Source organism: Hemicordylus capensis, chromosome 5 (assembly GCF_027244095.1).
Source record: "Hemicordylus capensis ecotype Gifberg chromosome 5, rHemCap1.1.pri, whole genome shotgun sequence".
NCBI lineage: Eukaryota > Metazoa > Chordata > Lepidosauria > Squamata > Cordylidae > Hemicordylus > Hemicordylus capensis.
Genome location: NC_069661.1, coordinates 180,497,237 through 180,513,779, shown reverse-complemented (window position 1 = coordinate 180,513,779; position 16,543 = coordinate 180,497,237). Strand labels below are relative to the sequence as shown.

At 41.3% G+C, this 16,543-nt stretch overlaps 1 protein-coding gene across 5 annotated transcripts in view; it reads right to left on the bottom strand.

The window, feature by feature from the left end:
* Window positions 1-16,543, bottom strand: part of TMEM117 (transmembrane protein 117) — a 355,803-nt gene that overhangs the window by 178,982 nt on the left and 160,278 nt on the right. The gene's annotated exons all lie outside the window — the stretch shown is intronic.

Below are 16,543 nucleotides of genomic sequence, written 5' to 3'. Positions count from 1 at the left end.
GATAGTTGTAAAATGCTTCAGCTGCGCCTTTCTTCAATATGGTATAATGTGAATCATTTGAAATATTACGTAATATGGCAGAGTGGGGCAGTTCAGATCCTGGTTTCAGGCAATGTCCAGTGCCAGGGTGGCACACCACAATAAAACAAACAAAAGAGAATAAGTAAAACTTAAAACCAGATACAAATTAGAAACCCACTAAAACAAAGAAGATATTCATTTATTCATTTATGTAATCATTTATTTACAGTAAATTAAACCTATGGAGTGTGCACTCTCCCTCCTCACTCCCCATTGCATGCAATACTTTTACATGATCCCCACCGCATGCTAAGGTCATCTGAGGAGGTCCGTCTCCAGTTGCCACCAGTTCATCTGGTGGCGACGCAGAGGCGGGCCTTCTCTGTAGCTGCTCCTGGGCTATGGAATGCACTCCCGGAAGAAATTCGTAATCTGAGATCATTGCTGTCCTTCAAGAGAGCCCTTGAAACGTGCTTATTTGGCCTGGCCTTCCAGAGTTTTTAAATGATTGTTTTAAACTGTTTTAAATTGTTGCCCTGATTTCCAGGGCTTTTAGCTGTTTTATTGGTTTTATTGTGTTTTAATAGTTTGATTTTAATTGTTAATTTGTTTTTAATTGTTTTTATCATGTTGTGAACCGCCCTGAGCCGTATCGGAAGGGCGGTATATAAATCTAATTAATTAAATTAATTAATTAATATAATAAAATAAATACTTGCAAGAATTCTACTTCCATTTCTGGCTTAGAACACACCAGTTGCTCATTACATCCATCTTCAGAATTTATTCGGGTCTGAACCCAGATCCTGATTTATTTTGAATCTCTGGTTAGAATAAGCCAGGATCACTCAGTTCAGACATAAGAAGCAATACTAGCTTGTTCTAAACCAGAAGTCGAATTCTTCCAAGCCTCTTGCATGAAAGGCAGACAGGGAGTGCATACTCCCAAAGACAGATGACTTTGGGCAAAAATTTAAACCTGACTGTACCACATTTGATCCAGTCAAGGGAGAACAAGTGATTCAGGCTTCTTTGCAGGGGACAAGCATGGGGGATTGAAAAGGGAATACTTTGCTGAGGTGTGGAGGTTGAGAGGGACCCAGTCTGGACTGAAAGCCTACATGAAGCCCGAGCATACACAGAGTAGGGTGCCTAAAGTGCCTGACTCTCAGGGAAATCCCCCAATGCACCGAACTCATTGCGTGGTGCAGTGTGGGATTCCCGGAGGCCGAGAAACCAGTTCTGGCCTCCAGAAATCAGCGCGGCTCAGTGCAGCACAAATCATGTGGATGTGCGGAGGTACACCAACGGAAACTTCAAGGATCATCTGGAAGGAAAAGCAGATTCATCCCTGCCTTCCCCCTACCACCCACTTGTTAAAAGTAAAGTGTGCCGTCAAGTCGATTTCAACTCCTGACGCCCACAGAGCCCTATGGTTTTCTTTGGCAGAATACAGGAGGGGTTTACCATTGCCTCCTCCCACACAGTATGAGATGATGCCTTTCAGCATCCTCCTATATCGCTGCTGCCCGATATAGTACCTGCAGGGATTCAAACCGGCAACCTTCTGCTTGTTAGTCAAGCATGTCCCCACTGCGCCACTTAAGGTGGCACCCACTTGTTAGAATAGCCTTAATGTATGACAGCGACTGTTCCTACATGATCAAAATCCTCAAATTTCTACTTTTCAAAGGATAGCCTGCATTTGTTTTGTTTTTTCTCCCCCCCCCGAGCTTTTATTCATTGGCTTGTATGTAATTCTCTACCTCCTCTGCACCTTCCAGGAGCTAAAGGATGTCTATCACTATAACAATAATGAGCACATCAACAGAACATCTATGAAGGTTTTTGTTTTTGTTTTTTTTAAATAGCTGTGAGAACTTCTATCCAATACAATCCAAACATACTGGGAACTACAGTCTCAACTGATCCCCAGCCTGTTCACATTGTTGACAGTGACAACTGAGTGACTCTTCTAAGTTGTTTATTCAGCACAGATAGCTTTCCAGTATGACCACTGGCATTTTCTGTGGTTTTGGTTGTGCGCTAATGAAGCTAATGGGAATACTGGCTATTTTCAAGTAAACATATGCCACAACAGAATTCTCCAGGCAGGGCATCATGGTCAAGGATGCTTTGCTCAACTGCTGGTGAGCTCTGCTTTTCAGGGAGGAGGGAGGAAAGCTTTCAAAAATAATCAAACTTAGCAATGTTTATATAGTTCAGAGACTGAGCTATATGGAATGGTATCAATATGAAAAAGGAAAGTATTAGCCACATGCATGCTTGGCAAAGTTAAAAGGTGACCAAATCACTAAGAAGATACAGCCTCATGTTCAGCTTGTTCCTAGATGTAGAGATTCAATTAAACACAGCAATTCGTTGGGGTTCCCTCTATATTTCATCTGAACAATCTCTTCTATATGCTATCTGATACAAGCGGATATATACCAACTACGGGCTGACATCCAAAAGAGTGCACTGTGGATATGCCATGAAGACACATCCACACTGTAGAAAGCTCTCCTAGCTGTGCGGCCTCAGGAGTGCAGTGGGGGTGGGAGATAATTTTGATAATTTGCACTGAGTTTTGTAAGAGATTTTTGAATATCAAAATTACCTCCTCCCCAATGGGGGGAAAGAGCATTCAGAAGTCTAGGTTATTTTATCTTTGTCTGGCTAATTTCTATCCCTCTGGGATCCAAGAAGACACACAGACAAATAATAAAAAATCAAGACTGTTTATTCTCACTCAATTCCTTGATAATCTTAGAAGACAGCAATAAAATGTAGTACTTAGGGCATAGGTAACCCATTCTAATCATAAATTATAGATTGAGATATTTCAGAGACCAAGCTATTCTAGCCGGAAGCTGCTTGTCTATTTGTTTTTCTTGCTTCTTTCCTCTCTCTTTCTGTCTTGCTAGCACACCTTTATATCCGGATCCTGTTGAACAGGGATTCTCAACCTTGGGCCCCCAGATGTTATTGGACTTCAACTCCAACAACATCAGGGGGCAGATGTTATTGGACTTCAAATACATCAGGGGGCCCAAGGTTGAGAATCCCTGCTGTAGAAGACCTCACCCCCCTCAAACTTGTCCCCTTGTTTGTTTTAACATTGATTGGCCAGATGAATTCAGACTACTCTTGACTTATACAATAATTGTCAATTGTCAATTAGTCTTGGACCATGATTTACGTGGAATTTACGCAAGCGATACAGGTATATTTGCATTTAGGAGTTTTTATCAAAACTCTACTTCCAAGAATGTATCATAAGAGAACCAGACAGGGACTTCTGTGATTTATGCCCATCCTGCCAATATGTCATAATCTCTCGATTTCTTTGATGTAGGAACTTGCCTGTGGCGGAAAAGCTACTAAGGTGTGCCTTCTGAAAGGATGCACCTTCTGACATTTGGAAACTGTCTGAAAAACAATTTATATCCAAAAATGTCTGAAAGGCACTTTTTTTTTTTTTTGACCTCACAAGGCCCAAAAGCCTGGATTTTCCAAAAACCTTAGTCAAGCAGCTGAGTCAATTTGACCATAGAAAATCCCTTCCTGTATTTTTACACTCTGGAAGTGCCCTATGTTACCTCCAAAAATTCTACTGAGGGTTACTGAGGTAATACATTACCTTCAGGGACATATTTTGGGGAGACACAGGGCATTTCTGAAGGCACTGCAAACTGTAAAAATTTACCACCACCACCCCCCACATCCCACGCCACATGTGGGTACAGCAATAGTGGGGAAACTGTGCGGACACGTTTGACTTGCATGTATTATACAATTCTTGTTATCTCTGCACTTGCTAGCATGGGCAGATTTTGAAGTAGCATGATACCAGAGTGGCACTCCACTCCTGCATCAGCAGGCACTGCACACAATGTAAGCCACGCTTCTAACAAATATTTTTAAGAGGTTTCTGTTTTCACACCATCTGGTGGTCCTCTTTTGTTGGGCAGGGAGACAAAAAGGCATAGTGTGTTCATTATTTATTTATTTATATGCTGCCCAAAACACAAGTCTCTGGGCGGTTTACAACAATACCACCCAGGGACTTGCCTTGAGTTATCATGAAGGAAGCATTACTAGGGAAGCAGGAGGAGGAGAATCATTCCAGGTTTCCTACCTGGGATGATACAGAAGATCCACTAATGTCTAATATTATTATTTCTTGTTTACACAGTCAGACAGGTGTTATTGACTGGTTTGTTTTATCCAGACATCGAGTCCTTCCCAAGGACCTGGGATGGCTGAATTTTATTGTCAGTTGTTATAGATATCGTCTCAGAATATAGGCTGTTCCCAGTAAAGCTGCTTTTTGTAATTGGCTGATGGTGATTTCTGTGGCCCCTATGGTGTTGAGGTGCTCTTCAAGGTCTTTTGGGACTGCACCCAGGGCGCCAATTATCACTGGGATTATTTGGGTCTTTTTCTGCAACAGCCTTTCAATTTCAATTTGTAGATCTTTGTATTTGGTGATTTTTTCTATTTCTTTTTCTTCTATTCTGCTATCCCCTGGTATTGCTATGTCGCTTATTTTGACTTGTTTTTCTTTCTTCTCGACTACAGTTATACCTGGTGTATTGTGTGGCAGATGTTTGTCTGTTTGTAGTCGGAAGTCCCATAATATTTTTACATCTTCATTTTCTACCACTTTTTCAATTTGATGGTCCCACCAATTTTTGGCTACAGGTAGCTTGTATTTTTTGCAGATGTTCCAGTGTATCATCCCTGCTACTTTGTCATGCCTTTGTTTGTAGTCAGTCTGTGTGATCTTTTTACAACAGCTGATTAGGTGGTCCGCGGTTTCATCTGCTTCTTTACAAAGGCGGCACTTGCTGTTGTGGATTTTTTGACTTTTGCTCTTATTGCATTTGTTCTTAGTGCCTGTTCTTGTGCAGCCAGTATTAAACCCTCTGTTTCTTTCTTCAAGTTGCCATTCTTAAGCCATTGCCAGGTCTTGGTGATGTCTGATTTTCCACTTATATTGTGCAAATATTGACCATGCAGGGGCTTATTTTTCCATTTTTCTGCTCGGTTCTTGACTTGTTCTTTCTTGTAGGCCTGCTTTCTTTCATTTGTGTTGAATAGTTTTGCATTATTGACCATTTGAAGTGCATCTTCTTCACTGTCCTTGATATATTCTTCAAGGCCTCTTTTCTCCTCCTCTGCTATTTGATGGACTTGCAGCATTCCTCTTCCACCTGAGCTGCGAGGGAGGTATAGCCTATCTACATCACTGTGGGGGTGCAGAGCATGATTGATGGTCATGATTTTCCTGGTCTTACAATTCAGCGTCTCTAGCTCTACCTGGGTCCAGTCTATTATCCCTGCAGTGTATATGATAACAGGTATAGCCTAGGTGTTTATGGCTTGTATGGTGTTCCCGCCATTGAGTTTGGACTTGAGGATTTTTCTAACTCTCCTGATGTATTCACTTCCAATTTTTATTATTATTATTAGTAGTAGTACTAATACTACTACTACATTTGTATCACGCTCTTCCTCCAAGGAGCCCAGAGTGGTGTACTACATACATGAGTTTCTCCTCACAACAACCCTGTGAAGTAGGTTAGGCTGAGAGAGAAGTGACTGGCCCAGAGTCACCCAGTTAGTATCATGGCTGAATGGGGATTTGAACTCAGGTCTCCCCGGTCCTAGTCCAGCACTACACCACACTGGCTGGATATGTGATTGCAAAGAATTTAGGAAACCTCGTGTTAGCATATTAAACCTGTTAGCAGATAGAAATACTTTAGAGCTACAGGACATAGAAAAAAGAGTGTACAGCAAATCTCTCACAAGAGCTGGGTACTGTGCTTGCTTCTATGAATAGCATCTCACTACCTCTAATGAGGTTATTCATTACATTCCTGTGCAGTGTTGCTTGCACTAAGCAAGTTCAGTTATATATCTTATCCGTTTCATTCTTTCCATTTCATGCTTCGCAGTTTAATTTCATTCCCACTTCTGAAGTACAGCAGAGTTGTTAGCTACACTGTACTTCAGATGCTGCTGCAAATTCAATTATCTCTCAGAGGAAGAAAAACAATCAGAAAGACTGACTTTGATCATAACCTAAATTGTCATACCCAATTCCTTGACAAAATAGTGAGTCAGTGACAATGTCAGTCATTTTAGGACTTCCTCAGTTGCCATTCTGAGCACCCATGACAGTTTTAGCATAATAATAGCACTTTTTGCTGCCTCGTGAATATGGCAACATTGTAAAATAAATTGCTCCTCTTGTATTATAAGAAGTGGAAAAAGAGAGAGGGTACTTTGTCACTTGTATAAAATGTATTCTTGATAAAGAATTATTATTATGCAGTTAATTCCCTTTGTATATTTGGGATCACTGGTAGATAGCTCATGTATATGGCAAATGTGAAAAATGCAAAATCCATGCTAGAGATCATTAGGAAACGAATTAAAAAATAAAATCGCCAATATTGTCATGACCTTATAGAAATCTGTGGTATACAGATATACAATTCTGTGTATAGTTCTGCTTGCCACATTTTACAAAAAATATTGCAGGGCTACAAAATGCACATAAAAGGACAAGCAAAATGATCAGTGGACTGAAGCATCTTCCCTATAAGGAGAATTTAACACATTTGGGCTTTTTAATTTAGAAAAAAAGGTGATTCAGGGAGTGCATGATAAGAGGTTTATAAAATTATGCATGGCATGCACAAAATGGATAGGAGAGAGATTTTTCTCCGTCTCCCATAACACTAGAACCTGGGGTCATCCAATTACACTGATTGGCAGGAGATTTAGGACAGACAAAAGGAAGCATTTCTTCATACAGCATATAATGAATTTATGGAATTAATTCTCACAAGTTGTGGTGATGGCCACTAGCCTGGATGTCTTCCAAGGGGGTTAGATAAATTCATGGAGGACAATTCTATCAATGGCTACTAGTCCTTGCTTCCTCCAGATGTGCTATGCCTCTGAATACCAATCGCTGGGAGCAACAACAGGAGAGGGCTCTTTGCCTACTTGTCCTGCTTCTGGGCTTCCCAGCAGCCTCTGTTTAGCCACTGTGTGAAACAAGATGCTAGTCTAGATGGGAGGAGCAAAGTTTCACTGGACCCCCGTTACTCTTACCCCACTAACGCACACACACACACACACACACACTGAAGAGGGCAAGTAAGAGTTTAACAAGCAGATGGTTGCTCCTAATGTCTAGTTTAGCCCCAAGTAGAATGTATTAAACTTCTTACACAAAATGTAGAATGTGCTTACATTATTTAGTTGATTCCACATTAAAAGGATTTTTAAAAATTCATTCAGCATTTGATTTTCTAACCTCTTGATAGTTTCCTGAAACAAGTTTTATTGGGGTTTTTTTTAAGCACAGGCTAATTTAGCAAGAAGTTGCAACACATTGTAGAATTCTCAAATTGTTCTATTCAATTCCAACCTACTATCTACATTAGAATATAAAGCCAAAATGGAAGTTGCATATACTAATTGCTATGGGATAGTCATATATTCCTAGAAATACACAAAATTAACAGGTGTAAATGTCTAAAAAACAGACTTGAGACTATTTTTCTCTTAATAGTGTAGACACAAAAGTGTTAAATATAGTGAGTAGACAAATAAATGCACCCATCCTCTATGGTTAAAGTACTGAGATATAAAAGTTGGAAACAAATAAATGTTAATACTAAAGAAAAAGTGTCCTAAAGAGCAAGTTAGGGCAATGGATTTGACAAGTGATAAAAACATGTTTAAATCCTGACTCAGCCAGAAGCTCTCTGAATGGCCTGGGTCAATCAGCATCTTTCAGCCTAACCCACCTCACAAACTTGTTGGTGGATAAAATGGGATAAATGTACTTATGCCAACCTGAAGTCTGTGGAGGAAGGATGCAAATATCACATATTATAAGGAAAAGAAAAGGAATTGCAAATACTAGTGTTATGCCATTCATCATAACAATAAATCAGTCAATGATTTATTAACTCATCCATTTTGCATTCCATTGTTTGTAGGTTTGTTTGAAAGACAACAACTCCACTGAACACTGAGATATCAGAATCAAATTTGGTTTAAAAAAAATCACACACACACACACACACAAATTCTATGTTTCAGGTTTGAATACCAGCTCAACCCCTACAGCTGTTCTCAAAGACGAAAGTGCAAAATATGTGTCAATATAGTACCTGACGAGGTCAGAGGTATTGGAACAGAAATAAGCACACATCTTCAGGACACCATTCTACATCTTCAACTTTAGCCTGACTCTCACACATTTCTTTTCAAGGGGGGGCACCTTGGATATGCTCATCAACTTTCATCCTCATAATTAACTCTACAGGATAGATATCACATTACAAAGAAACAGGTTGCAAACAAATGGGCGGATTAAATCAAAGGTCTCACTCCACACAACCGGTTACAGCAAAGGTATTGTGTAATGATCATAGAGTATGATCACAGAGTATTTGGAAGATATAAATCTTTTGAGATTCCATTATGTGAAGGAACTGGCTGTAGCTCTAGTATGCTTTCATAATGCCAATTATGTGCACTATCTCAGACATCTCATTTTAACTCAGTAAGGCAGGTCAAAAAATGGGCATAATCATATGGCTGTTTCTTTATCTATATTTCATGAGTTTCCTTTGGCGGGAAACAGCAATTATATAAATTGTAAAATTCTATAATTTTACAAGTGTTATTTTCCTTTATTTCACATTATAATCTGAAAATTAAAAAATTAAATTCAGATCTTTCATATAGACACGAATTAGAATAATTCAAGTACAGATCAGCATAATTTCCTTATAACAGACTGTCCAGTCAGGGTTTCCCTGTAACAATAAACACATTAAAAAAATTAAATGGAAAAGCTGAACACAAACCAATCTGTACCCAGCTCTTACAGTCAATGTGACTCTCTTCATCCCTTTGTGTGAATGCAGATGGGTTTTGAATTCCAGTGTATGTCTGGATACACTTTGGCTCATTTTATGTCCAGAGGCCCACACATGGCACCCCCAGGCAGCTGCTTGGAGCCCAAGGGCCCTGGAGGATCCACCAGTGTTTAGATCGCTCAGGCCAGGAAAATTGGAGCCAACCATCCATGGGCAGTCATAAGCTGGCTGAGTCCCCTTCTCCTTCCTATGGTAGTAGGTGTTGTAGGAGACAGAGATTTATCTTTGTTTCAGTGGGCCAGGAAAATTACAATGACATTCTGGCTTCTTTGTGTCATCTGCCAAGGCTTTCTCTCCACAGTGCCTTATACAGTGTAGCACACTGCAACATGGGAGATTGTGGGGCCACAGCAGGTTACTATTACAGGTTGAGTACCCCTAATCCGGACATCCAAAATCCGGAATGCTCCAAAATCCAGAAACCACCACAGCTTTTTTTTTTAGTAAGTACAAAACATTATTTTCACATGAAATCTGAATTTCATCTCCATCTAAAATGCCATGTTTGAGTCTAACATGACCAGCAACATTATTGCATTGAAAATTTTCTCGCAATTAGTTTTCATTACATTTACAGCTACCTGTAGTTATCGTAAATTCAATGCTTATTAGTTTTTATACTTTAAATAAGATCTTTTTAAAAAAATACAGTATACAGTACCTTTCATGTTTAGACTTGGATCCCACGCCCAAGATATCTCATTACAATATGCAAATATTCCAAAATCCAGAAAAGTCCAAAATCTGGAACACTTCTGGTCCCAAGCAGTTCGGATCAAGGATAATCAACCTGTACATTATTTCTGTCTCACTGCTATCAGAGGTAGAGGCATAAAACTCAACAACCTTATATCTATGATAACTTCCAATGCTCAGATAAGGAGAGTGCCAGGGTCTAGCCTCCCAGAGCTCACCTTATTGATGACCCTTTCAAACTTGGAACTGTATTTTACAAAGAACAGTAAATAAAATACTCCATTATTACTTATACTGGAGCACTGTTTTCCTCCCCACCCCATTTCATGGCACAGGTATCTGGAGCATTAACTTACAACAAAAGCTTCTTAATCCTCCCACTATGTTCATAAACAAAGTTTCCCATAACAACAGCAGTTCTTAATTGTCTGCTGTATAGCTTCACCTTGATTTGAGGACATCACAGAACACAAAGTACCATTTCAATACATCTTCATTACTGTGGTTAGCACCCACAAAATTGTTGACAAGCCTGTGGGCAAAATGTGATGCAGTATCTGTAACTGCTAAAATGATTTGCTGGGGAGGGTTAGGGGACAAGACAGATAGATAAGGTCACTGAGATTAATGAACAAAACAGTTTCTTGGAGCCTTCTGTTGGCATGGCTTCATAAGACAACTCTCTCCCTAAATATCTTTAATTCAGAAATACACTGGATGTGGGTATCTTCCTTCTTGATCCAGAAATTCATCCCAATACTGATCTGTTCCATACCACAAAAATAGTGATCCAGTAATCTTATGAGATAAATGTATAGATTTGGTTTAAAAGAAATCTGGGAAGGAGATTTCAAAATTGTTATTATATCAATATGGAAAATATTATTTGGGGATTTAAAAAAAGTTTTTGTTCCATATATTCAAATGTTATCTCCACATAAGAATCAGCCCTTATAGTAAATAATCCCCAAGCTTCAAACTTCTTAGACTGCAAACAAGTCAACTGCACTGGAAATAACTGAAAGTTCAATATTGTACAGTGAAATCCTATTGAAATCTATCATATACAGGTGGCCCCCGTTATTTGTAGGGGTTCTGTTCTTACCTATAGGTGTGAATACAGAAACAGTGAATAATAAAACCTTACCCCTATGGGAATCACAAAAAGAATAAAACCGGGGGTGGGGGCATAAATAAGAGGAGGAAAGTACTCTACCTTGCTCTCCAGCAATGCCCCCAATTCATCCAATTTTAGCAAAAATAAAAAGCAGGACTTGTGTGTGTGCATGTTCAAAGAGCCACAAAATGGCTTCACACTGCCTCCAGACCAGAGATGACACCAGAAATTACTCTGGAAGCCATTTTTGGTGGCTCTGAACCCGCGGATAGATAGAAATGGTCTATTTTTGCACCTGCGGATATGAAACCAAGTCTTTAGGACCTCCTCACAGATATGTGAAACTGCAGTTGTTGGGACTGCGGATAATGAGGGCCACCTGAATATCAAATATATTATTATATATCAAGGTGTGTTTTTATTGCATTTGGATCTCATGCTTCCTTAAAGGATCCCAAACCTATACACCATCTCAATAATGTGCTAAAAATATTGGTGGAAAGTAGCAGGCCTTAATAACTCTCCTCATCCAAATTTTAGCCAAACCATGTCCCTCCCATAGATTCTAAACACACTAGCTAAAGAGGCCATCACAGAAAGTAAGGAAGCTATGCTCATTCTGCCCCACCCCCCACCCCCCAAAGACATTCATGCACTGCAAAGCTTATTTTTAAGCACAACAGTAGGCCTTTAAAAATAGAGATTAGATTAGTGTAGCGATTTGTCCAAGCTAAACAGTGGGCTTCATGGCTGAGAAGGAATCAGGTAGTAGCATTTCTGGACTCCAATCCAAAGCTGTAGCTAACAACATTAAGGGAGAAGACACAGATTCCAAGTGTCTAAAAGTTGTTTGAAGGACATTTTCTCCCCTCACCATTAATGTCTCAGAGTGCAAAGGTATTCAAACAATTTCTGCCAAACTTAATCTTCAGTCTTGCACTTCTTTTATAAGGTGAAATCAGTGGGACATTCTTCCGAGTAAACATGCACAGGATTGAACTCTTAAAGTGTTATGTTTCTTTTCACTCTCACTTGTGCTCACTGGCTGGCATTCTGACTAACAAAGCACTGGTACTACAGAAGGAGGACTAACAAAGCTGTGTTCCAGACTAACACTGCACCGGGATATTATAATATAAATATAAGTGTGTGTGTGTGTGTGTGTGTGTGTATATACACATGCATGTGTGCATGTGAGTGAGAAAGAATTTTTATTACCTCCTCTTCCCCAGGAATAGTGATGTGCACGGTCCGGAGAAGTCCGGACCGGCACCGAAGGGGGGCCTTGTTTTTAGGGCGGGGAGGGCTTGCTTAGCCCTCCCGCCTCCTTGCCCCCGCCAGCGCCCGTATTTTCTAGTATAGGGGCGCTGGAAACCAGCCGCCCCCCCCGCCACCGCCGTGGCAAAAAAGCCCCCAATGCCAGCCCTCCCTCCCTCCCAGCTAGCTGCCCGCCCGCCCGCCTGCTCGCTCACCGCTCACCGGATAGGAAACGAGAGGAGCTCCGGCACAGAGCTCCTCTCGTTTGGAAGGCCTCCGGCAGAATGGTGTTTTGCGCGCGCGCGCATCGCAAAGCACACCGTTCGCCGGAGGCCCGGTCTACCCGCCGGGAAAGGGCCGGGTAGACCGGGCCTCCGATCGCTGGGTAGACCGGGCCTCCGATCGTTGATCGCCGGAGGCCCGGTCTACCCAGCGATCGGAGGCCCAGTCTACCCGGCCCTTTCCCGGTGGGTAGACCGGGCCTCCGGCGAACGGCGTGCTTTGCGGTGCGCGCATGCGCGCGCGCGCGCAAAACACCATTCTGCCGGAGGCCTTCCAAACGAGAGGAGCTCTGTGCCGGAGCTCCTCTCGTTTCCTATCCTGTGAGCGGTGAGCGAGCGGGCGGGCGGGCAGCTAGCTGGGAGGGAGGGAGGGCTGGCATTGGGGGCTCTTTCACCGCGGCGGCAGCGGCGGGGGGGGCGGCTGGTTTCCAGCGCCCCTATACTAGAAAATACGGGCGCTGGCGGGGGCAAGGAGGCGGGAGGGCTAAGCAAGCCCTCCCCGCCCTTAAAGGCATACCCCCCCACCCGGACCCGAACCAGGCAGGGCCGGACCGGTCCGGCAGTTCGGCCATTCTTTGGAATGGCCGCCGGACCGGTTCGGGCACACCACTACCCAGGAAGCCGTCACTAAAAAATGTGTCCCTAAAGGATGCATATTCCTCCTGGACATATTTTTGGGTGACACAGAGAGCTTCCTGAGGAAAGAGAGGTTGTTGAAATTTGCCCCCACCACTGAACCAGCAGTGGAGCTGTTTGTTTGCATTGGTGCTTCTCCTGTTGCACTTATACTTTCTTAGTCAGGATGTCAGTCACTGGTTTCTGAAGAACTAGATCTGCTGAAATCCTATTCCTCTGGCTTAACTAGTTTGTGGATTAATCAAGTTTTCTGCTCTCCTTGTTGCCTTCCATGAGATCAGTGTTAAGTCTTACATACATGGTGCCACAACAGAGAAGGCCTTCTGTTCAGTCACTACCTATCTTGTCTGATGGCATGAGCAGACTGATATGGGAACAGCTGTTCCCTCAAGTGCTCAGACACCAGTGCTTTAAGGATTAGTGACAGCACTTAGAATTGTGCTTGGAAATGGACCAGAGGCCAGTGAAATCTTTTTATGCAACACTTTTCTTTATATAAAACTGGAAGAGAAACGTGAATATTCATGGGGGTATCTCTGCAATCATTAGCGGTTTTCTGGAAAGCCATACAAGATGCCAAAATCCATCCATAGATCAGTCCAGTGCTTTTTGTTCTACATCTGTCCAAATAGATGATTTGCTGTGTGGTTTTCATGGCCCCCCAATCAAACTAGCACAATTTATTTTGGACGTAGCATTGACACCTAATTGTGCAGTGTAACGTTAAAGAAACCATGTCATAGATGCTATTTTGTTTCATACATTGGATGGGTATGCTCCAAATAGATAGGAAGCAGAAGATAAATGAGAAAAAGATTTGTCCTGTGACTTAAAACAATTCCAGTGATGCTTGCTCTTAATTCCCACTCTCCCCCACAAGCCACAATGTTCAAATGAATAATTTTTGTCATAGGGGCCTATGATTGCTAGCTAGGCACTGACATGTTCTTTTTTCAACTAAAACTTGCACAAAATACAATCCAAAAGATGAACACTGGACACATGTCAAAACATTAAAGAAAATGTAAGACATACATTTCCTTCCACACTCTTTCTGCCACTGTAGCCCTAAAAGTTATGAGTCCAGGATAATAGGGTGAGGCTTCTCTCCAGCACTATTCTGAATCTAAAGGTGATTCACACAATGCATTATCAACTTGTGGAATTCTCTGACATAAGATGTGGTAACAGCCAACAACCTGGATGGCTTTAAGAAGGGTTTGGATAACTTCATGGAGAAGAGGTCTATCATCGGCTACTAGTTGGAGGGCTAAAGGCCACCTCCGGTATCAAAGGCAGGATGCCTCTGAGTACCAGTTGCAGAGGAGTAACAGCAAGAGAGAAAGCATGCCCTCAATTCCTGCCTGTGGCTTCAGGTGGGATCTGGTGGGCCACTGTGCGAAACAGGATGTTGGACTAGATGGGCCTTGGGCCTGATCCAGCAAGGCTGTTCTTATGAGTCTATAAAAGGAAGTTGGATGGGTAAAGAACCTTACTGCACAGTGGTAGTGGGCAAAGAGCTGCTGTGATGGAGCTCTCAGTTTATCACAGGACTTCTGCTGCCTTTGGATCTCCACTGGTTTGAGTATATGTTACAAATCAATGTCCCAATTATTTATATATTTATTTATAATATTTATACCCCACCCCTCCAGTGCACTACTGCTCGGAGCAGCTCACAACAATAAGATAGAAATAAGATACAATAAAAGTAATAAAATTAACTAAATTAAACAAACAAAAAAGTTATATTAAAAACCACAATCATTAGGTTCAAATTAAAACTGAAAATTATAAAAAGCTAAAGAACCTACCAGTTATAACAACAAAAAAAAGAGCATTAAAAAGCCTCCTTAAAAAGGTTCGTTTTAAGATGTTTTTTAAAAACACTGAGGGAGGGAGCATGGCAAAGCTCTTCAGGGAGGGCGTTCCAAAGCCGAGGGGCCACAACCAAAAAGGCTGTCTCTAGTCCCAGCCAACTGGATCTCTGTTAGTGGCGGGGTCATAAGCAGGGCCTAAGATGATGAGCGGAGGGCCCTGGCAGATTCATATGGGCGAATTACGGCTTGGGTGTGTGTGGAAATCCCATATTTTTGAAAATATTTTATGTACACTTAAATTTTAAAAAGTATAGACCTATCCTTAGTGCTGCTAAGGCAAAGCAGACCTCCAGAAGAGAAGTCACTTGACACTTATTTCATGTTTCTCAACACACTGATGGAGCAAAGTATTATCAAATGCAAAAATGCTATTCACAAAGAAATGCATTGGAGAGCTATTCTGAAAATGTCAGGCTGCCATAAAATATAGACTAAGGCAATGGTTCCCAAACTGGGAGCCTCTTGATGTTGCTGAACTACAGCTCCCATCATCCCTAGACACAATAAGTTGTAGCTGGGGTTGATGGGAGTTACAGTTCAGCAAGATCTGGAGGTTCCCAGTTTGGGAACTACTGGAATAAGTATGTTAGTCTTAGGGTATAGATATTGAAATTCTGAGTCCAGGAGAGCCTTCAAAGCTACCTAGTTTTATTAGTAGATCTTTGGTTTTGATAGGGCACAACCTCTTTCTGATACCAGAAGCAAAATGTTCAAATCAATCTATTACACACATAAATGTAAGTACATAGTTTAATCTATCCTAGAACCTGTTACCTTGGACTGGGAGTGTGCTTTGAAGCTTGCTGATAGGACATAATCCTCCCCCGCCCCACACCTCTCCCTTATCCCCTTGATTCCAGTGAAGAGCTGTGATGTTAACCATCATGGTTTGTTAAATGGCTCTGCAATTTGTGTGAAGCCAGGAACTGCTGCTTAACTTTGGTTCATAAACCAGAATATGAAACTAACGTTTGATCTTGCTTCATACAAGCCATGGTCTGAACAAAGCAGGATACTGATGACATATAACTAGAGATGAGGAGTGTGGAAGAGGAAGTTTCCAGTCTAGGTAGGCTTTTGAGTTATTTATCAATAAACTAATCATATTTTATTGGTAATGTGAACCAATCCTAACCTAGCTTATTTTTAAAGGAAAACATTAGAAATTATTCATAGGGAAGCAAGTGGTACATTATCCTACATATCTGTTACTGTAGTGGGAGAACAACAACTATTCTCCCATTTATTTATTTATTCGATTTCCATAGTGCCCTTCCAAAAATGGCTCAGGGAGGTTTACACAGAGAAATAACAAATAAATAAGATAAATAAAATGGATCCCTGTCCCCAAAGGGCTCACAATCTAAAAAGAAACATAAGATAGACACCAGCAACAGTCACTGGAGGTACTGTGCTGGAGGTGGATAGGACCAATAAAGAGAATCACCAAGTTAAAAGGTGTCTCTTTGCCAAGTTAGCAGGAGTTGATTAACATCATGGTTAATGTCTTGGTTAACATATTTCTCAAAGAATTCCTGCTCTACCACCTCATACTTCATATGGAAATCAATTTTATTTTTAGGATGACCAGACTGAGATCTCTGATTAAATATCCAGGAACATTTACTCAGAGAGTTTTTGTTTAAGATTGTCACCCAATTTTAAAAAATCTTAGAC